At 46.4% G+C, this 22,422-nt stretch overlaps 1 long non-coding RNA gene across 1 annotated transcript in view; it reads right to left on the reverse strand.

Moving 5' to 3' along the window:
* LOC130610165 (uncharacterized) overlaps nucleotides 1-22,422 on the reverse strand; it is a 131,105-nt gene that overhangs the window by 17,854 nt on the left and 90,829 nt on the right. Inside the window, exon 3 of the long non-coding RNA XR_008974974.1 lies at nucleotides 12,666-13,026. This is a non-coding gene — a long non-coding RNA (uncharacterized LOC130610165). The remainder of the gene's footprint in view (nucleotides 1-12,665; nucleotides 13,027-22,422) is intronic.

A 22,422-nucleotide genomic window follows, 5' to 3' on the forward strand; every position in this document is an offset into this window, starting at 1 on the left:
ATTAAAGGCAGAGAAAAAAAGTCCTGCATGCAAAACACGGTGACGTTCATATAGATCTTGCAGATCTAGAGGCAGCCAAGTGGTGATCTCACAAGAGGTCAAGGCTCCGCAGTTGATAACCCCTCTGACGTGGACATTTGCTGAAAGGTGAGCTCATTTGACTGCCCCTACAACTGCTACTCTACACACCATTGGTGCAAAAGTCACATAGCGAGCATGCAGTGAGGTGGCACAGCACCGTGGTCATCAAGCTCCTTGTTTTCGACAAGCTATAGAACATCTCTGGGTTCCTGATTTTATAGGCTTGGAAGCTTGGAGACTGGATTCTTCAGAAAAATGTGTTAAAATAGCCTGTTCCTCTTAACCACTAATGTGTCTATTTGCTTAGATAGCACCTTTATCCTGGAACTGGTGAAGCATTTGTGTTTTTTATGGAGCAAAATTGCATCCACCGGTGGTATGCAACGGAACTGCAACTCAGCATCACCTCTACAGCCAATCTACTTCTGGATTTGTACCTCGTTTGGTCATTCAGCTTCATCCAGTGCTCCGAGTGCACTTCCGACAGTAACTACTAATTCTCGTTGTACACCAGGGTGTAAATAGAGCCGTCATCTAAGATTTTTGCAGCCATTAATTAAATTTCCGGCTCTAGGTACTAAGAGATGCAATCTCTCTTCGAAAGCAGCAGCCTTGACTCAGCACACAGTGCAAAGCAGAGATCGTACTTCTTCACTTTCTTCAAAGGTCAGTGAGGCAACACCCCGGAAACCCTGAGTAGTAACACCTCATCCTTAACCAAAGTACAGGAGCTGCATTTAGGCAGCTGCCTGATCACAAGAGCTACAAGGACACGTGTCTGCTCAACAACAACCGGTTTGAAATACGGATGCCTTTTATTAGCCGCCCTAGTGTTTAGCTTTGCTCGGAAGAGCGTGCTGCTCCGCTGGTAGGACCTGCAGTGTATGGAGAGCAGTTATTAGTGAAGCTAATTACAAACAACATGGTTACTTAAGAGGCTTAAAATAGCATCAGTGTGTGAATAGATGGAGAGCAAAACTGGGACACGGAAGATGAAGATTCTGATCTCAAGCGCAACAACGTCCTACATGATCTTGGGTAAATCTCTTCATCTGAGTGTTTCATTTTCACGGTTTACAAAGCAGGCAGAAAAACCACTTCTCAGAAAGGCTGTGGGGTGAATTCCTCAACATCCGGGAGCAACGAGAGGTCCTCTCCTGCATCTCCATGCAAGTGGAAAAGGTTCCTGTGTCAGCCAGGCTGGCTCCCTGACAATAATTTCACAGTGTTTTTGTGGCAACTCAGGTGGCAGTTCCCAGAAAGCTGTAACATTTACTTAAATAGCTGAGTTCACTGGTTGGTGATCAAAGGAACGCAAGCTTTGGAAATGATGTCCAGTTGACCCAGAGCTGCTGGGGCAGAGCAGCAAGAGAAGCTTTCAGTGCACCACTCACGCCCAGCACTCATCTGCAGGCAGGCAGACCATGGCAAAGGGGGAAATGACTCATTTACTCCATGCAAACTTTAGTCGATTTAAAAAACTTAGTATTTGCATCTAGCTAATGACCAGCAACACAAAGACTTGTAAAGACATTATAAAACCCTCTGCCCCCTCACCAGACAGCCACTGTCTCAGCCCAGCGCCTGAGAGCAGACATCAAAAATCAAGCCCTTCCTTCCCTCAATCTGCATCCTTTCAGTCAAACTAATTACAAATCAAGCCCCTGACAGTCCTTCCAGGCTGGACAAACACCACGATCATGCTGAGGGACATCTCCTATCATTGGCCTGGCAGCAGGAGACCACACCAGCCATCAGAAGAAGTAAAGGAAATGAGGACACACAGCTCCTCTCTTCCAAATCCTTGATGTCCCAGAGAAGCTCCAGCAGCCAAACCCTTGAACCACTCAGGCTGCCGCTTCCAAGCTAGTTTTGAAACCTCACAGTGCTGATGGCTACGTTGCATGCAACCTCTAGTCCACCCATGCAAGCTGCAGTTGTGTGGATGCAATCTTGGCGTTGCCCCAGCATGCTAAATAACCTCTCTACATCTGTCCCTCTTGATGCATTTAAAAGGTTGTCTTTAATGACGATGCAACTGCTGTGCTACCGTAGACCTGCCTCGTAATAACTATAATGCAACATACCTTAATGAGTAAGAAAAGGGAGTGGAAAATTAATGTGCTTCAGCATTTGCAGAAGGCTTCATCTATTTGCTCATATAGACAGTCTGAAAATGAGACAATGCAATCCCACGGTAAATGACAGTAGGTTATTCTACCTTTGCACTGATGTAGAAGAGATAAGACTCTGCCCTGGAGTGTTTTGTTACCTTCTGCTCAAGAGTTCAAGATGATAAAAAAACCCCAAGCAAAACAGTAAAAAAACCATAAAAGCCATAAAAGCCACAAACCATACCAGTTTCAATACAAACAAACAGGGATGTTTTCTTTAGCCATTTCTACCATGGCAGGAGTGAGATAAGCAGACCTTTCATATGAGAATTGTGAAAATAGCTGCAGGAAGATAACAAAAATTGAAATAGATGTAAAATGTAACTGTCAGCTACTGTCATCTCAGGCTGCAACTGTTCCCACGCTTTATCTCTAAGGTGAGCAAACAAAAACACCATCGGCTGCACAACTGGCTTCCCAAGCAGGAGGGGTGGCAAGAGCCCCCGGAGCAGAGGCTGTCCTGGAGGCAGAGCACTGAGCAGGAAGACAAAGGATGGAGAGATGAAGGGAGAAAGGAAGAGACACAGGGACGAAGGAACAGCCACCTTCCTCCTCTGTGTTTCCCTTCCTTCCCACTTTTATGGTACCAAACTACTCAAGGCTTCTGCCGTCCCCCATGTTTTCTAGTGGATGTAAAGTGCTTTACCACAGTCAGGAGCAGGTGCTTCAGAAACCTGAAGTAAAGCCCAAAGCAGCCCAAGTTTCCACTGAGCCCCAGTGGTCCCAGAAGAAGACCAGGCTCAAGGCTGAGGTGCTGGGACATCCTCAGTCGGCAATGCTTCAAGATGCCCTTGCTTTACCATGCAGTAATCCTCCTTGAGTTTGGGTGAGGTGTTTGATCTCCTGTGGGACTCTGCAGCAGAAAGGGGGATGAACCCTCTCTTCTGCACTTTGCTCACCACAGTAATTCAGCTATAGGACTGCTGCAGACCAGGACCTTGGCAGATGTAGGTCTTTGCTATTGATGTGAACTCAGGGGTGGTACTGTGCAAACCAATGGGAACGTGAAAAGAAGGTGGCACCAAGTTACGACCCTGGGGAGAAAGATACACCTGGTGCACACCTCTTTCTTCTTTTTCAAACAGAACATTTTCAAACCTATGACCTATTTTTTTCTTAAGTACCCCTTTATGTTGGGATAAAACAATAAATGAAGATGGAGGTGCTCTCCAAAGCCAATATCCACTGCACCTCTGATGGAGCAAAGGATTTTATCTACTTAAAAGGTAAAACAAGAAGCTTCAAAGTGGAAAAAAAAACACCATAAACTGTCAAAAAAAAAAAAAGAAAAAGTTTTTTTTAATTTGTTAAAATAATCACCCAACTCATAAGCAAAGTGAAATCAAATTAAGAAAAGGGAAACTTTAGCAAGACATTGGGAATTATTTACCAAGTTCATGCATCTTCCTGTTGGGAAAAGCTTCCCATGGGAAGGCTGCCGGCGGGGGAGCACAGTCACCACCAGCTTCCCAGCCCAGGGCTGCGCTGCCTAATCCGGCGCTGGCAGCATCGGTAGTGGCGGATGCAGAGGGTCCCTCCCGGCTCGCCCGCTGCAGGATGGAGTTGGGCTGACTTCATCGGAAGCAAATCCCCCCCACTTCCCTCCTCCCTCTCCGGCCCCCCATTCATGTTGGGAAGGAGTCTGGCAAACCCTGGGGAGATTACAAGGCAGGGGAAGCAGGAGGTTAAAACGCTCTGAGGCCCCTTTCAGTCTAGAAGACAAAGTAATCGTGAAGCTAAAACAGATGCTTTGCTGAACATAAAGAGTGGTTTACATGAGTCTCAGAGAGAAGCCAAAAACCAAAAATACCATAGAGTCTCAGGAAACCATGAGCATCCTGCTCTAATAAATAATTATAATACTTGAGTCTACAATACAATTATTGCAGTATTTTGAAATGGTGTGAAAGATTATGCATGTTGTCTGAAGGATAAATTTGAGATGGCACAAACAGGAGACTGTGTCTGATTGTAATGAAATCCCAGAGTTTAAATATATATATATTTACAATTTACTTCCATGAATGACCAAGAAGGCTGACATAGGGACAAGCAGTCACACATTTAAATGAGCTTTCAGCAACCAAAGAGTTGCCAAGAGAAAGCCCATTGAGAAATAAACCAGCAAATGCCACTTTTCAATATGATTATGTTCAACTCCTGTCCTATTTTGTGGTCTTACCTGTTTCCCTGGAAACATGGAGAGGAGTGGTATTTTGAGAGAGTGTTTCTGATGGGGCTTTGAGCAACTCTGTCTGGTGGAAGGTGTCCCTGTCCATGGCAGGGGGCTGGAACTGGATGAACTTTAAGATCCCTTCAAACTCAAGTCATTCTATGATTCTATGATTCACCCATGGTCTTTTATGGTGCTTTGACCCAGATCACCTATACAGGTGAAGGGATGCTCAGGCTCTGGGCTCATCATTCTCCACCTTTCTGCTGAACCTGCCACCTCCAAGCCACAGCAGCTGCCACCAGTTTCTTGGCATGAGCATGTCCCTGACACTGAATGGACTGAAACTGCCATGTTTCCTTCCTCTCAGTTAATGCAAATGTACAACTGCAATAGGGGATCACAACTTGAGGATTTGAGGAATCAGAAAACGGTTTGGGTCAGAAGGGAATTTCAAGATCATTTAGACCAACCCCTCTGCCATGGGCAGGGACACCTTCCACTAGACCAGGTTGCTCCAAGCCCCATCCAACCTGGTCTTGAACATGGAACAGGGCAGCCACAGCTTCTCAGGGCAACCTGTGCCAGCGCCTCAGCACCCCCATTGTAAAAAGCTTCTTCCTTATGTCCAATCTAAATCTATTCACTTTCAGTCTATAACAGTTGCCCCTTGTCCTGTCACTACAGGACCTAGTAAGAAGTCTGTCTCCATCTTTTAAGTCCTTTTACATATTGAAAGGCCACAATAAGGTCTTCCCAGAGCCTTCTCCAGGCTGAACAACCCTAACTCCCCCAGCCTTTCCTTACAGAAGAGCCATTCCATCAGGACATTGGGGTAGATAAAGGCAGCTCTCTTGGAGGTGAGCCCACTCCTTGAGTCTGGGCTCTATATTTCATCTCTCTGATTAACATGTCTGGCTGCTACGTTTGCTAATCCACCCTTCTGAATGGCAAAAGGACTCTGCATCATCTTGCCCCAATCTCTGGAACGCCAGGTGAGGAGCAAGACTACAAGTGCTGCAAGGGAACAGCACAACTAGCAAGATGTGGCTGGACTTCATGCTGCTTTCCAGAGAGCATGAAGGACCTGTGCAAACATCCTGGGACCTGCCAGTCAAACTCTGCTGCAGCTTCACCACATACCCATACTAGACCACGCCTCACTGGCTACTTACATACACTGAAGGCAAAGAGGGAGAAACATCTTCCTGCCTACTGCCACCTTGAGCCATGTCTCACTCCACTGCTAGCACGGCTTTCCACAGGCTTCCCTTCTGCATCGACAGGTGATTGTTCATCACCAGGTTCAAGCAGGACCAGTACAGAAGCAACAGCCCCCTTGTTTAGTTCCTATGCAGCCAAAATACCCGCAGCTCAATTACAGCTAAAAGCTTCTACTGCCTGGCAAAGAGCTGTCAGTATTTCACATGCAGAACATAGTGGTAAACAGTGGAGAAAAGGGAAAAAAAAACAGGAGGAAAAGAAAGGAAGGATTAAAAAAAAAGAAGCAGAAAAAGGAAAAGGCGAGGGGTGGGGAAGACATGGAGAAAAGGATGAAAAGAACAAAACAACCAGGTGGGTGACTTTAGTAGGGCTCAGGCACCTATACCTCACTTGCTCCCCTGGCATCCTGCCCATGAAGAACAGGCACTGCACTAGGTACCAGGTCTCCTGCATGCTGCCTGGCCCCAGGCTCTATCCTTCCTCCTGCACAGATGGCCCCATGATCATGTTTCAATCCTTATAAATTATTTACATCAGATAGGAGGAAGCGGAGACATTAGAGATGGAAAAGATGCACCAGCCGATCCCCTGGGGAAGAGAGCTGGATCCTTCCCTGTGTCACACAAATGAAGCAATGATGCCCTGTGTCTCCTTGGGAAGCTGTTTTGCTGCTCAATGCCCTCACCGGGCTGAATTTCTTCATATCTTTGCATAAATTGCATTTGTTTCCACCTCTAATCCTTTCCTCCTGGCATTACCACCTGACTGCATTCCATGCAGGCTTCTGGAGTTGTGCAGCATCACCAGGACACTTCCCTCTTTAAAGCTGTCAGAAGAAATGAATCATTCTGCAGAGCCCAGTGAAAGGTCCCTTAAAGAATAATCCAGGGATCAGTAAAAAAAATGCCAAAACATAAAAATCAGACTAATTTTGAAAGACCTTCAGCTAGAACTTCACTCTTCCTGCCTCACCTCCCGGAGGGGGAGGCCAATCACTAACTAGGGATGCAGTCAGCAGAAAAACATTTCCTGAGCTACAGAAAGCTCTGCTTTGTAAAGTTACTCCTGCAGCACCAAAGGAAACGAGTGACTCCAGCACAGCTTCATCCTGCATCCCACGATGCTCAGCCAGCAGGAGTTTGTGGCACAGGGCAGTAGCCGCCCTCTGAATGGCTGGCAGAGTTCAGAAAGCACAGAAGAACCCAGTCCCCATCCCTAACATCACATTTTAAGAGCTAACTTCTGACAACTGAGATAGAATACATAGAGGAGCCTGTCATGCTTTGAACTCCACAGTAATGCACCTCCTTGCCAGGATTTACACATTCTTTCTGTTGGCTCCAAGAGCTGTCAATGCTTCCTTCACTTACACAGAGCTTCCTGCAGATGAAAGACTCCCGCTGCGAGTCACCAAGATTTACTGTGGTTTTGGTTCTGATCAGGAAAGCACTTACACGTGCGCTTAAATCACTGCCGAAGTCAAGGGCACCCGGTTGCACGCTCCATACTCTGAAGCAATCAAAATGAACCTCCCTTTTTTTTTCCCCTTTGGGATAAAAAGGCATGGAGGGAGAATCATAATTAAAGCTAGATGGCAATTACCTAAATGAGCTGTTTGTTACTGTAACAAATCAGGTGGGAAAGTGATCAAGCACAATTTGGTCGTGAGGACAGAAACTGGATGGGGAAGAGCTGGCACTGAGAGTTTGCTCAAGCAAATGCAGGGTGTAGGACACAGCATTTGTCCTCAGCATCTTTTTCTGACCTGCTCAAAACAAGGGACCAAGTTCATCCGCTTCTTCCCCACAGTGTAATGGATTTCTGCCGCCTTGTCCTGCTTCACATGCAGGAGCCCATACTGGTACTAGGAAGCTCTAATCACGGAGCAGATGTTTTGGAGGCTCTTCCAGACTCAGTGACTCCTACTTGGCTGTCAGTAGCGGTGCTGGACAGATGTGGGGATTTGAGGATTTGGGAATATTTAGTAGTTCAGCCCATGCAGTCCCTATTCCTGTACTCCAAAAGCTATACGTGGGATGGCTGCCAGGTACAGTCAAGCACAGACACCACAGGTTGCTCCACAGGTGTCTGCTGCAACGTCACCTAAGGCTGTGCCACAGCAGGCCAAAACTGGGCACTGACAACATCCCAGCCAAGCAATGGAAACACTTCAGCCTTCCTCTTTGAGCATGCAAGCTTAGCCCATAAAATGGCTTTCAGCAAGAGTACTGAAGGTTCCAGGTTGACTGTACCCTGGTGGCTTCCATACAAAAATCACCTGACAAACAAAACGACAAGTTTGTTTGTTTTTTTTTTTCCAGCTGCAGACTCAATCTGGGAACTGAAAGCAAAGATTTGAGCTCTTTTCATCACCCCAAGTACCACCTGGTATGTAATCTTGGCATGCTGGAGATGTACGTGCTATGGGTACACTGGGTGCATGGCCGTGGGTATGTGGGGTACATGCTGTGATGCCATGGATATGTGGATTGCACACTGTGGGTATAAGCGGTGCAAGCCATGGGTATGCAGGGTGCACACTGTGAGTACATAGGTTGGGTACACACCATGGATATATAAGGTGCACACCACTGGATATACAGGGTGCACACTGTGAGTATGCTGCCTGAATCCAACACGATGCTGCAGCAGGATGAGGAGCGGGCACCCAGCTGGACAAGCTGGGCTGGCTCAGCTGGGAGTGACCTGGTTATGCTGGCTGGAGCCAGGTAACAGGGAAAAACCCATGGTGTGATAACTATGCTATGATGTTATTCGGACCCGTCCGGGGAGCAAAGCCCAAGGGCTGGCTGGTCATGCACCTCCCTGGAGACCCCCCATTCCAACGTGACTGCATGGTATTTGGACAGTGGTTGCTCAACCAAGTGGCACAGGGCCAGAGGCTGACAGGCCAGCTCGAGGTCTCTGTAGCAAGGCCAGGGTGACTCAGCATGATTTGGGGGAGGAAAATGGTGAAGAGAGAAAGTCTAAAGGAAGAGGGACCCAGCCCATGTGTGACAACAACCAGAGGTTCTGGGACCCCCCATGCTGAGAGCTGTGATGGGTGCTGGGACACATGACAGAAAGCAGGACACAGAAAAAACTCAAAACCAGGCTATTTCAGAAGCAGGAAGAAGGCTGCACATCCCCAGCCCTGTTCTCTGCCCCTATCACCCTGCATGAGGGATGTCCCATGCCAAGGGGATGCTGCAAATGGCAGCAGAGTCTTCCCAAGGAGTCACTCACAGCACAGTCTTGTCCCTCCCCACACCACATAGAGCTGTTGTCTCTGGGCATCATGCAGAAAGCAGTGCCGGGTGTTTGTCTCTTTGAAATGAAGCAGTCTCCTCCAGGCAGCATCGCTTCAAAACCTGTCCCATGCTCTTAAGAGCATGCCAGGGCTGAGCCAGTGAGGGTGCTCATGGTGGGAGCCTCAGCCATAATGTCCTCACCATATCCGGAATGGTTGTCAAACTTACACCAACCTAAAGAATGTCTTTTGCTGGACACTTGGGATTTGACCTCCTGCTGTGCGTTATATGGCTGCCACAGGCCAGCTTGAAGACACTTGCAATTAAAGGGTGAGTGAAGTAACTTGCTATAGTCACAGAAAAACTCACTTGACAACACTGAGCAGAAGAAACCCAAGGTGCACATCCAGTCTCTGTGGAAGAGGTCATTTTACCAGATTCACTCTGAGCTGAGACATCCTGGCCCTGTCCCTAGTACAACACTGTGAGTACTGGATGTCAAAGACACCCTCTTGCAAGGAGAAAAAAAAGATGCTAATTAAGAGCTGCCTTTCCAGAAACCTCTTAACGGAGAGTTGGACCATGCTTGGGTGCTGGGTGGGTGGCTGGCCTTGCTTTCTGCCCAGGAGGGCTCCTCAGGACAAACCTGCCCTTGTGGACAGAGCTCAGCTATAGGAGAGGACAATCCATCAACAGGTCCCTCCTCTCTCCATCTAGAGCTCTGTGCGGATGCATTGCAGAAGCTGAACACCCCGTGCTGTCAGCTCTGTACTGCAAAGAGAAGGCAAAGGGAAGATGCTGTGTGGGAAGAAGCTGTAATGAAGAACAGTTGTTTTTCCCTGGCTCTCTCCTACGTAAACAGCCAGAGAACACCTTGAATCATCAGCAGGTACCAGATAAACTCCAAAGCATTCAAGAGAGAATGAGAAACAGAGGAGGGAAAATAACCCATCCATTAAAGAGGCGGTAGGATGGAGAGGCAAAGCTTTATGCAAGGTGTAAGTCTAGAAAAGCTACAGCTGCTGGTAGGAGGAGGTGGTTATTCATACCACCTAATTTGAAGCAAAAGACTTTGTGTGCAGTGGGAGAAGAGGGTCCCTGGCTCCTACTGGCTGTGAAGCCTGAAGTTATTAGCAGTGCATACAAGGACCTTCCAAGCAAAGATGTGTTTGCACAGATGTACGCCCTTCTGTTTTAGTTAAAAGAACATCCTCACTTCCCCTCCTCAATCCCATGTCCTCCTGGGCACACGCACAATCCTCAGAGCCTCCATCTGCAACAAAACCTTGACGCAAGCACCTCTGACCTACAGACACAAATCCACTTATCGCCAGGCCTGGAGGCTGGACAAAGAGAAGCGGTGTCTCAGAGCTGGGTGCCAGGGCTACTCTCTGATTCAGCAAAGCCCTTGATAAGAAATGTCATCCTCCATTGAGTAATTTTAGCCCACAAGATAAGAATCTCTATCAGGCTCAAACATATGGCTGGCTGCAGAGCACGCAGCAAAATGAGACGGGTAATTTATTTGCTTGTGCTAAGAGCACTCCCAGACTCAGAAAAGCTGATGCAATGAAATAATAAACGCCAAATTACACTCCATCCTTCTTTGGAGAGATACAAGGGCTTGTACGTCTCTCCACACATCAAGCCACCAAGGAGACAATAACACTACACGACTAATGAAGATGGGGCTGTGTGGGATTTTCTAAGGTCTGCTCCTCTTAAATCCTACTTGCTACACAGGGACTTGTACTCACAGGTATGACTGGTGCTTTACGAAGTGCCAACAGATGCTTTCCAGGGGAGGAAAAGGAGGGGTTACGTGACAGAATTACACAGGAACGATGGCTGAACTCCAGTCTCCTGAGAGAAGCCCTTGCTGATAGAGCAGGACCATCAGTCCACTCAGTGCTGCAATGTTCCTCTGCCAAATCCAACTTAGCACCTCTGATTTAAGTGACCTGGGCTAATCCATATAAACATGGCACTGGGCAAGACAATGCCTGACTTAGGTTGCTCAGAGTAATGAACTCACCGACCTGAGCTTTGACAGGAGCATCTGATCCATAGGGATAACTCAAGGACACCCCCAAGGAGTTCTTAGCACATTTAACCACTGCTTACTGGAAGGACCTGCCGGGGAAGGCTCTCCCCTAGAGAGCTGTTTCTTACCATCTTTCATCTCTTGGTTATCATCAAGGGAGACATCAAACTCTCTCTGTGCAGCTACTTATATTCCCTCTCATCTTCAAAACCATGGCTATTGTTCAATGTGTATCACGTGATCCCACACAATCCCTTTTCAATGGGAGGATTTCACTCTCAAACTGATTAACATCCAAATGTCCACTCTGAAACAGAAATTCACACTTGGCTTGCAGATATCTCAATTTGGTGCTTCCAAAGAACTGAGCCAGACACAGATTTTTAAAGCAGCCTTCCTCTCTCTGATTCAAACCCGCCGTAGAGATGTAGTAGACACGCACTTTGTCATAGACAGTCTCTTCACTGATGTGAAATCAGTGTTGTTTCCTGGCCAGTAGTACCTTCCCATCACGAGATCTACCCATGTCATTGGCATTCTCACTGGAAATATCAGCAGTTAAACCAACAACTGAATGAGTCACAGAGATGATAAACTTCTTGCTAATCCTAAGAGATGGTCCTTCCATCTGTGCTGAGACATGGGGTGACAGGGATGAAAAAACCTCTGATCTGCAAAAAATCAGGGGATTTTAAACTCACTGGAGTTCAATTCAGCATTTTCCATCACTGCCAGATTTATTACGGAAGGTCTACATGCACATCCTGGCATGGCCTTCATCACTGCCATCATGACAACATCACACAGAAACCTCAGAGTAAGAGTCTGATGAACGCTTTCCACACTCACCACCATACAGCCTTCACATGAACCAGCCAGACTGCACAACATGCAGCAGAGCAAAGCCACATGTCCCTCATGCCCATTGAGTTGTATTGCTAGAAGAGACCAAGCTTAAGACATCCCTCTGGCCAGCCTTCTCCTCTGAGGAATGCCTGGAGTGCTCCAGAGCCCAGGGCACAACAAGCAACGACCCACACATGTTTATGAGGAAAATCATTTGCAGCAGAAGAAAAGCTAAAAGAGAAATCAAGCTTCAACTTTCTTTTCTGCAACCAATGTTTTTCAGTTCTCCAAAGGTGATAAATTGAAAACAGGAAAGTTTGCTCTGTTTTTTTCAGCTCCTGTCTCTCTCCTCTTGCGGCTTTGGATTGAGGCAGTGCAATACATACAGCTCTTCGTGTATCATCAGTCTGGAAAATACTACTGTGCTCTGGAGCTGCAAACAGTGCAGGTGAGTGTGAGACTTGTCATCCTCACTTCCAAAAATAAGGCACCAAGTTCTTCTGGCATAAAGTAAAGGCACAAAGACTTCTCCAGAAGCAATGCGTTTAATATGTATGTCTGTGACAAAACAGATGCTTGAAAAGTTAAGTCTCAGATACACGGAGAAGTAAGACTATAGAGATTTGCTGATCATTTTTACATGAAGCCTGCTCAAGTGTCTGCTGGCCTCTGCAATGGGCTCTGCAGAGGCAGGTACGGGTGACATAGGACACGGGAAGAGGACAGGGGAAAAGGATGGAGGTTGGGAGCAAAAAGAGAAATCACTCGATCAAAAATCAATGTCTGGACTCATCCCACTTTTTGCCTGGTGGATATTTGACTGGGATAGGAAAGAGAGAAAACGTTTGGGTGGTTTGGGTTGTTATTTTTACCTTGTTATGAAGCTGCAGTCCCATTCTGGAGGTCAGGAAGATGCCTTGTATCACCACCTCTCCTCCTTCTTCCTGTATCTTCCCTTCTGCATATTCCTATTGGACAAAATCCTCTCTAAAATGAGAGCTAGACTCCAGTCTTTTCTCCTTCTGAGTGCTCCCAACAGCAACACAACATTGATTCTAGTTACTTGTGCAAAGCAGCCAACTCCATTCTTTCTCCTTGTGTGATATTGGAGATACAAACTTAAGCTCCCCTGCCCCCAAGGACTAGGGGAGGGCAAGTTCAGGAAGTCTGAAATACTGTAATCCAAGTGAAACTGTGGCTCGTCAGGCTCCATCATCCCAACTGTGGATGCACCTGTAAGGAAAATACAATTTTAATACCTGGATAGGGACAGACTGACAAATGTTCAGGTTTTATACATGATTTCTGTTAGTATTATAAGAATAATGTCTGGTTCACCCTTCAGGGGATACCCTGACCCTGCAGTATTGATGAAAGAACACCTTGTTCGTGCCTACAAATTCAGCCAACAGAAGGTAGTACTCAAACAGAGATGAACAAGGGGTTGGACTAGATGACCTCTGAAGGTCCCTTCCAACCCGAGCTCTATGATTCTATGTCAAAGATAGCTGAAAAAAACCCCAGTTCTATCATCCTTGGAGGGTTTCAAGACCTTTTTTTTCCCCATTATAAATGAGTGGGGGGAAAAATGAAGATAAAAAACCTTGACATTTTGAAGATTGTTAAATTCAAACTAGCTTTGATCTGAAGCACTTTGTTTCAACAGTTGGAATTTTTCCCTTTGGTGTCATTAACTTTTACACTTTTCAATGTAACTTGCTTTAGAAACAAAGAGTCATTTCAAATACCAATGCAGCTGGAAAGTTTAGGTACTGCCAGAGGCAAACCCTCTCCAAAATTTTACTCTACTTTCCTCAAAAAGGAGGATTTATTGAAGCTGTCTCTCTCCTGAGGGTGCACTGAACTTCAGCATGGTGGCATAATGGTGAAAAGTACCCAGTCAGTTCAAATGCCGACAAAGGAAACACCGAGCTACTTTCATCAAATTAAATGATTTTAATACACAATGCAATACAGTTACTTCTACATTTGAATTCTACCTAAAACCATTCCAGTGCTCAACTAAAGATTCATATAGATTCATACAGAGTAGTATGTCTAGATTCATATAGATTAGTATGTCTACTCATATAGACTATATTCACATTGGTATGTCTATTCATATAGTCTATTCATATAGACTACTATGTCTAGATTCATATAGACTAGAACCTTCATATAAGGTTCATATAGACTAGTAAACAGACTACATTGCATGTTGATTAATACTAATGTGACATTGATCCATGGATGCAAAAGACTCGTCCAGTGACAAGACAGGAAAGCCTCCAAAAATCAGACCTAGATTAAATTCTAAGTTTGTCAAAACTAGCATTTTTTTGTGTACAGACAGAAACAGAAACACAGCAGAAAGATAGGAATTGTAAGCCCTCAGCCATGACGGTGGCAATAACATCCACAACTCCAGAGTTGGGTTTTTCTGACCATCTCTTGCTGCTTTCTATATTTACATGTCAAGCGTTTATATGCTTCTTCTGCTCCAAGACCTGCTGTGCTGTTTCTGGGCCCAGCTCTCTAAATGCCCCACACAGACATACCAAGCTACTGTAGGCTCCTCTTGGGTCATACATCATTATTCGTCACATCCATCTCCATCCTGCAAAGCACTTTCCCAGGCTTGCTCCCTGCCTGTAACCACACATACTTGATGGCCCATCCTTGGCCAGGTCATGGTGCTGTGTGTGTCATGCGTTGGAAGGGAAGAAACATGAATAGGATGAGATCTTCACCTTTGGGCCATCCATCTCACCTACCACATCAACGTCTCCTCTCCATTGAAGTCCTTTGTTACACCCCAACCACATGCTTCCACCTTCTTCCCGATTTTAACATGCACAACCTGCAACATCACCTCACCACCCCTGCAAGGAGATGACACACTAGCCCTAATTTTGGGTGATGAGTTCCTTTTTCTTGTGGCTGCCAAGTACCTTTCAAGACAAAGTGTCCACATCATTGCTTTCCAGTGAGCAACACAAACTGCTCTGCTCTGAAGACATGTGCTCTGTGACGTGTAGAAGTCATTGAGGAAGAGGGAGAAAGAGCAGTGCGTTGTCAGGCGCTGCAGCACACACTAGGGCTGGAAGGGCTGTGACCATAAAACAAGGGCTTGCAATGTGCAGCCTAGAAAGAGACTGCATGGCACAGGGCATCTGGAATTGCAGTGTTACCCTCAGGCTGCCAATGATATTCCCCAAGGCAGGGCACGATGCCGACACAGTGACATTAAAAGCACAGCTTCCAGTAGCATCCTGGCTGCCCAAAGCCCTGGCACGAGGCAGTGGAGCTGTCCCAAAGCTGACCCTCCCTGGGAGGAACACCACATGCTGAGAATCCTGGCACAGGGATTAGCAAGGCAGTGTTGAAGTGCTAAACACGGATATAACCGGGGAGTGGAACAGCTTCCCGCAAATAAGGGGACAGGCAGGAGTATCTTTTCACACATTGGTCTCTGTACAAGCAGAACTTGTCCTGTTCTTGGCTGAAGTCAATGTTCAGATGGACAATGTTCTCGCCCACATGGCTCAGCTGCAGCAGCACACACAGACAGTGACATGTAACCAGGCAAACCTGGGGCACAGTACTTACAATTACATGCTAGACTACCTCCAAACACCCTATCTGAATGGTAAAAGCAAGAATAATTTGGGTTACAGTCTGGAGTGCCTTCCTCTCCGCAGCTCCTCAGCAGCTGGATGTCCCTGCTTCTGCCACTACCTGATTCCTGCATCGCTCGTAAATTAGCATCACACATAGCAGCAGGCAGCAAAATGCACCAGCAGGGCTGCTGAAGGCACTGACTTCAACAGTGGCTTAAGCAGATGTGCTAAGGAAACATCTGGTTGTTATTACCAAAAGGCTTTCCAGGTTGCCATTCAGATCAACACCTCTGTTTCCTCTGAGTCATTATAAATACGTAAGAAACAACATAAAACTGATAGTAAAAGCACCCCAATTGGAAATACAGCCAATCCTCTGTGTCTCACATCTGGAAATACACTGACCCAAACCCTCCAGGGGGGCACTCAGCCCATGACTCTCAAGCAAAGGGTTTGGTGCTACACTCAACAGCCAGCAGCAACAGATCTGGCTGGCACAGAACTTGCAGGTTAACCAACTCCATGGTTAATTTCCATGGGAGAAAGCAATCCATTAAGAGCTGAAGAGTTAAAAAAAAACCTGCAGGACTCTGGAGCCCAGTGGCATGCAGTCTATCCTGTCCCACCAAACACTGGAGATACATCTCAGTGTTATTTCCCTGTTGGGAACCACTTGCCTTCCCCCCAGTTCTGTGGAATACATTCCTAGCAACTCTCAGCTATATTAAGATTTTTGACATGCGGCTGGTACAGTGAGAAATGTTAAACTACAACTCCTTTCAGAATACAAACCAAGGGAAAAATACATCAAAAAGACTAATGAGATGTTTGGCGCATAAAACAAATGGCTACATGGAAACTTTTCAAACACACAAGGCCTACAGGACTGGCTGAGGCAAGAGGCATAATTAGCCCAACATGAGCTTCAAGGCAGGTCTGCAATGCTTGGCCATCCAAATGAAGGATGTCACGTACCAGCAGAGAGGCCCTGTTATCTTTGGGCCTTGGGTTGGCACAGCCGATGGGAGTGTGAGGTTTAATGCTTGTACCCACGCTGCAAGAAAAATGCTGGGAAAACTGGAGTGAGTTCAGAGGACAGCCGCAAGAACAAAACCAGGCTTGTACCGAGGAGCTCAAGGAAGTCAATCAAAGAGAAAGTTAAAAGGTACCTCGCAGCCTGTAAGTACCTGTCAGGAAGAGTGCTCTTCAGCCTACCAGACACAGGCATAACAAGACCAAAGGTTGAAAGTTGAAGCTCGGCAGAAAACAAACTAGAAACAAAGGTACCGTTTTCCAACACTGCAGGTAATTAACAGAGGGAAAAGTGCCACAACTGGCATGGCCAGTGATCCAGCACTGTCGATGCTTAGAGTGAGATTGGATTCCACCCCAAAAACGCACATCTGGGTCCGTCCACAACTGATGAACCCAGAGTGGAAACTAATTCAAGGAATATCTGTTACACAGCAAGTCAGACTAAACAAGCACCATGACCTTAAAACCTAAAAATTAATGTGGTACAAAGAACAAAGAGGCCAAATTATCAGTGGTTGGGCCCTTACAGCCCCAGAGGTCAATCTGCACCCCATCACTATCAAGATGTGGGTTTTGCTGAAGAGCAACAAAAGCGCCAGATTCCCACCATGAGCAGCAAAGTGAGATGCTGTTACAACAGAAATCCACACTGATATTTTGTTTTCCAGCTAAAGAACTAGGAAAAATCAGAACCAGACCAAAGCAAGTAAAAACATTACACTGATGGGGCAGAAACAAAGCACAGTATAGGAAATACGCTTTTTACAGTGAGAAAAATCATACCCTGGAACGACCTCCCTGGGGAAGTGATGGAGTCCCCATCACTGGAGGTTTTCAAGATCGACAAGGTGCTAGACAATCTCACCTAGGTTACCCTTCCCACGTGTTGGACCTGATGAACTTTCAAGATCCCTTCCAACCTGGGCTGGTCTATGATTCTATGAAAAGCACATAAAACTCTCCTGACTAGAGGCACTTGAACTAAAGGAACAAAGCTCCAAACTCTGAAACACCCATTGATGTTAATCATATTTAGGATTCCAGGTTTCCTTTGTACTTCTCAACTCCAGTATTTACACATCTGCTGGGTTCTCCTAAGCCTCAAAAGCATGTCCCAGGATGCAGCCCCTTACTGCATTTTCCCTTAAACAGCTGAAAAGCCCTAAGGATGCAAATGCCCTGGTCCAGCCCTTCCTGCAAGCAGAAAGCAAATCATAGTTCCTGGCTGGTTTGTATGAAGTTTCCATCATCATGATGTTGGTTTATGGTTGTGCATTTCCAATACCTTCCCTCACCCGTTTCTTCTTCCTTCAGGGCTTAAAATGTGCAACCCCATCCACTGTTACAGCAATAGCATTAAGAGAGTAAACTAACCTACTGCTCCCTAAGAAACCAGGAGACTGCAGTCAAACCCAGCCTCCTCCAACCCTGGACCTGCACACAGCTGAAAAAGGCTGGGAGTGCTAGGGATGGGGATGAGCTTTTGGGGCTGCAAAGCATGGGAATCAATTCCTAAGACTTTAAGGACTACTGAGTCACCCAGGCTGAATCTTGCATAAGGGAGGTCACAAGTTTCACTCATTTACCTTTGATTTGAGCTGCATTGCTGCTGCTTGCCTAAGCCTCACCTTCCAGGGAGGCATGCAGGCTCCATGCAAAGATCTCAAGATATGGAGATGGCAAGTCACCTTTTTGATGGCTGGCTCGAAATACTTAAAAGCCTTTGGTATTTAAAAAAGGCACTTTAACTCTGATTTATCTGCATTTCATTTGCGGCTAGGGGCGCCTGTGATATAGCTGCTGGCTGCGGGAGGTGCTTTGCCTGGTGATTTCCTCAGCTGTTCACAAAACTCTTCTCCAGGAGAAACCCTGGGGCCCCTGAGCTCCCTTCCCTGCAGACAGCCTGTCTTCTGCCCCCACCCTTTTTATTTCCTTCTAATCACCAAAGGAGAAGAGGAGCTTTCAAAGGATTTAGCACAAGTGCCTGGCAGGGAATCCCTGCTGCAGGTGGCTGGGGGTGACACCGCTGTAAAAAGGAGAGGGGAAAATGGAAAGGAAGGGCAGAGCAAATACTTTCATCCCCATTGTTTCCATTCCAAGGTGAATCCGCCCGTTTCTCCACACCCACTTTTTTCCATGGTTTTCCAACACCTCCTGCTTTCTAACAGCTCTTCCATATACTCACACCATGTAAGGATGCCCTTCCCCAAACATCCTCTTCGAATGCCTCACGACCACAAACTCCTGTGACCCCATGTCATTCTCCCACAGCCTCATTAGTAATAATTATTACCCAAGTTACTAAACCTTCTCCTTGGTGCTCAGATCTCAAAGGGCAATTCTAAACTGGCTCCTTACAAAGTGCTCATCACTGAGCAGGGAAACCTGGGCTGAAGAAGATGCTCATGGTCACACCAAGTACTTCCAATAGCAACAGGGATCTCATATCTAGTATCATTCTCGTATCCAGGGCACAAGTTTTGAAAGCCTTGTACCGATGCTTCATTGCTCCCACAGAAGACTCCTTGGTACTCAAAAGGTTTATTTTTAAAATGCACTTGTTTATCTCTAAGCCCAGATCCATTTCCAATTTATGTCAGCAAAATAAAAACCAAAACGCAAAACAAACAAAGAAGAAAACAGCCTGCCTGGCTCGGAAGCCTAAAAATAGACCTGCATATTGCAAATAGTGAACTGTCAGGTAAAGGCTGGGGATTGAAGGTTCAGATGAATAATGTGTTTGGTTTTCCTGCTTCAATACTTTCCTGCTGTTATCATTGTACAAATAAGTCAGCACACACTAATTACCCTGATGGCAATTTCCTGGGAGCTGGTACTTAAGTACCAGGCCAAATTCATTCCCAAGCTTCATGGGCTAGTCCTCCCCACACACTCCCAAACAAACAGCCCAGCTGCCAAATCACCCTGTCCCTTCCTCCCTTGCTGCCCTGCCAATGCAGTCCCATTCCTGACTCCAACAGCGCCTGCAGGATATGCCCCAAGCGACACATCATTCTTGACCAGCACAGTGAAAGCCAAGATGCTAATGTAGATGGCTCCAGCAGCGCCTGAACCCAGACTTATCTCATTCAAGGTGTTCAATGTATGCACAAATTGTGGAACCCAACCTGTATTCGTGCAGCAAAATCTTGGGAGAGTACAAACACCTCTTCTGCAAAGCACACACGTTAAGAGAGAAAGGATGGGAAGGGAAACGTCTATGAAGTGTTTTTATAAGGCACCCAACAAACCAGTCTCAAGCCCCTTTTAGCCCAAAACCATCCCACAAGGCTCACAGTTTATATTCATGGGTGAACTACATCAAAGAACTGCCTGAACAATGCCTGTGGTTTCTGCTGGGCTTTTTTTTTTCCTCCTGCTTGGTATTTATACAGCCCAGGATTTGCACTGTAATTCAGTCAAACACATTAAAGCAAAGATGAAGGGAATTGTTACCTGCGCTACCTCCCAAATGGCACTGAATTTCAGTATAAAGCTTTGATGCAACCCCAACCCAAATTCAGGCTGTTTGCTGAACAATACAAACCCAGCATTCTCCTTGTGGGGTATTTTTCAACCTTTCAAGGTCTTTTTGGGGGGATGGTTGGCTTGGTCTGGATTTATTGTATTATCATTCCTTTCTGCTTTCACTGCAAAGGGTTAAGCGACCTTTTCAGATCCTCCCTGGATGCAACTCCATGCGTAACAAGAAAGCTTCCACCCCAGTGAAAACAACTTGAAAGAAGGGCAGTGACCCAGTCACAGGCTTAAGTTTCAGGTCACAACACCCCTGCTCAAAACCATCCGTCCTCCTCTGGCTACAAGTTTGCTGCAAGTCACCACCCATTAGAGTGATTTGTCTCCAGGATTTATATAAATACACCTTTTTTAGACCTAGCTGTTGTTAGCACCCCCTCTTGAACCTGGCATGAGAGCTGTGGACTAGCAAAGGACATAGCATGTACACACTGATGCAACATCCCCTTGCATCCAGTAAGAAGTGCAAAAAACCACATGGACCATTAGGAAAAATTAGAACTGCAGTAGTGAGCTTTGATTTCATTTACTCTCAACTTCTGCAAAGGAATGGGTGTTTATAACCCCTCTAACCTGGACTCATGTACACCACATTGCATGGCAGAATCAAAGCCATTTGGCTAGCACAGGAGTATCACGTCCTACTTAAAAGCCCTCAATCAAAGAAAAAAGGTTTGGTGTTAAATGCACAATGCTGGGGGAAATGGTGCATCTCAGAAATGCCACAGGCTGGAATTAGGCTGCAGAGGGGAAGGATGTGTCCCCTTCTCCACTCTTTCCAAAAGGGGTTCCCTCAGACCAGTTACAAAGAGTCACCTGCTGGACCAGAGTACTGGGAATCACAGACTCATAGAATGGTTTAGTTTGGAAGGGACCTTTAGAGGTCATCTAGTCCAATCCCCCTGCAATGAGCAGGAACATCAGTGGCTCCATCCCTGTGCTGCAGCAAGGATGCTGGCAAGCAACCCACTGCTGAGAAAAGAGCCAGCAAAAGGTTCAAAACCCAGCTCCACGCAAGCTATACAGAAATACAGCTTCTTCAAGGGGGATCTTGGCTCACCTGGGGCAACAAGAACAAAAAAAGCCATTGTGGACGTCCAGGCTCTGAGCCTGGTATGGGTCCCAGCTCCTCTCAACCTCATACCTAGCAGGGATGGTCTTGCTCTGGACCGATGCTGATACAGTATCAAGATGGAATACAAATAGGGAAAAAAATGAGGACGTAAAAAGTATGGAAAATTCTCCAAACCTCCACCACTTTGTGCTGTTAGCTCTAAAAGCAAGAGAGCAAAGTAACAAACTGTGTGTGTAGGTACCTGGGTGCGGAGGCTTTCCCATTTACCATCATCCAACCAAACCACCCTGGGGAATGGGGCAGAGCAGAGAGGCAGGAAGCCCGAGGAGGTTCCTGGTTCAGCTGCAACTCCCCAGGTTTCGGTGCGATTACGCCTGGGAGTCTCCCCCACAAGCTTTTTGGCACCGTGATCTTGTTTCCATTCGTTCCTCCCTCTCAGCCGTGCCAACACACGCCAGTTTGCCATGCAAGACCACAAACTGGATTGGGGAACCAAATCTACACAATAACAATCCAGGGGAAATTAAAAATGGAGTAATATCAGCTAGATGGGTCCCCCTTCTAAGTGGGTTCAGTGATATCCTTTGCTGTCAGCAGCCTGAAATGGTTTCAGATGCAGCAGTGCAGAAGGATGCCTGGATTTCATGGTAACACTGCTTGGCTGCTGAAGGGGATGACCCACCAAACATGGCCATGGGCTTTTATCTGTAATGACTAGATGTATTTATATGCACTGTCCAAAAATTAGATTGAATTTGGCTAAGTTATCCTATTTCTCAGTTGACTGGCTTACTGCATGACCCCATAGCACCGGAGGAATCAGCCAGAAGTATAGGCTGCAAACCCAACACAAGCTATTTCTGGCTAGATGCTAAACAGTTGAACCCATGGATGAAGCTTGGTATACACCAGAGTCAACACAGGACAACCTCAGTTTCCCTGGAGAACAAGCAGTGAAGAAGTAATAAGATGCTGATCCCTTCAAGTGCAGTTATCTTGTACCTTCTTATATACCCACGTGGGACAAATATGCGCATTTATTTTATTATCTGCTGAAAGTACTCATGCTATGTCCCAAAAAATTCAGATGTCCTTTGATGCCCAGAAAGGCACCTCCTGTGGGAAGATGCACGAAAACCCCTGTGCTTTGCCTCTGCAGGAAGTTTGGAGACTGATGTATGCTGATACCAAAGAGCAGGATCTGCATTACTTAGTGATGGCCTCTAAAAAGGCCCTGAGCCATCCACTGGGGAGGAATTTGCAACTGAGCAAAGAGAGTGCTCAGATCTCCCCTAAACACACACCACCCCCTCGCTGCACACACTACATGTGCTGGGTCAGCATGGGTCCTCCACTCCTGCA

Source organism: Pezoporus wallicus, unplaced genomic scaffold (genome assembly GCF_028554395.1).
Source record: "Pezoporus wallicus isolate ANWC-B61680 ecotype Strahan unplaced genomic scaffold, APGP_CSIRO_Pwel_v1 contig_7545, whole genome shotgun sequence".
In the NCBI taxonomy this organism is placed as follows: Eukaryota; Metazoa; Chordata; class Aves; order Psittaciformes; family Psittacidae; genus Pezoporus; species Pezoporus wallicus.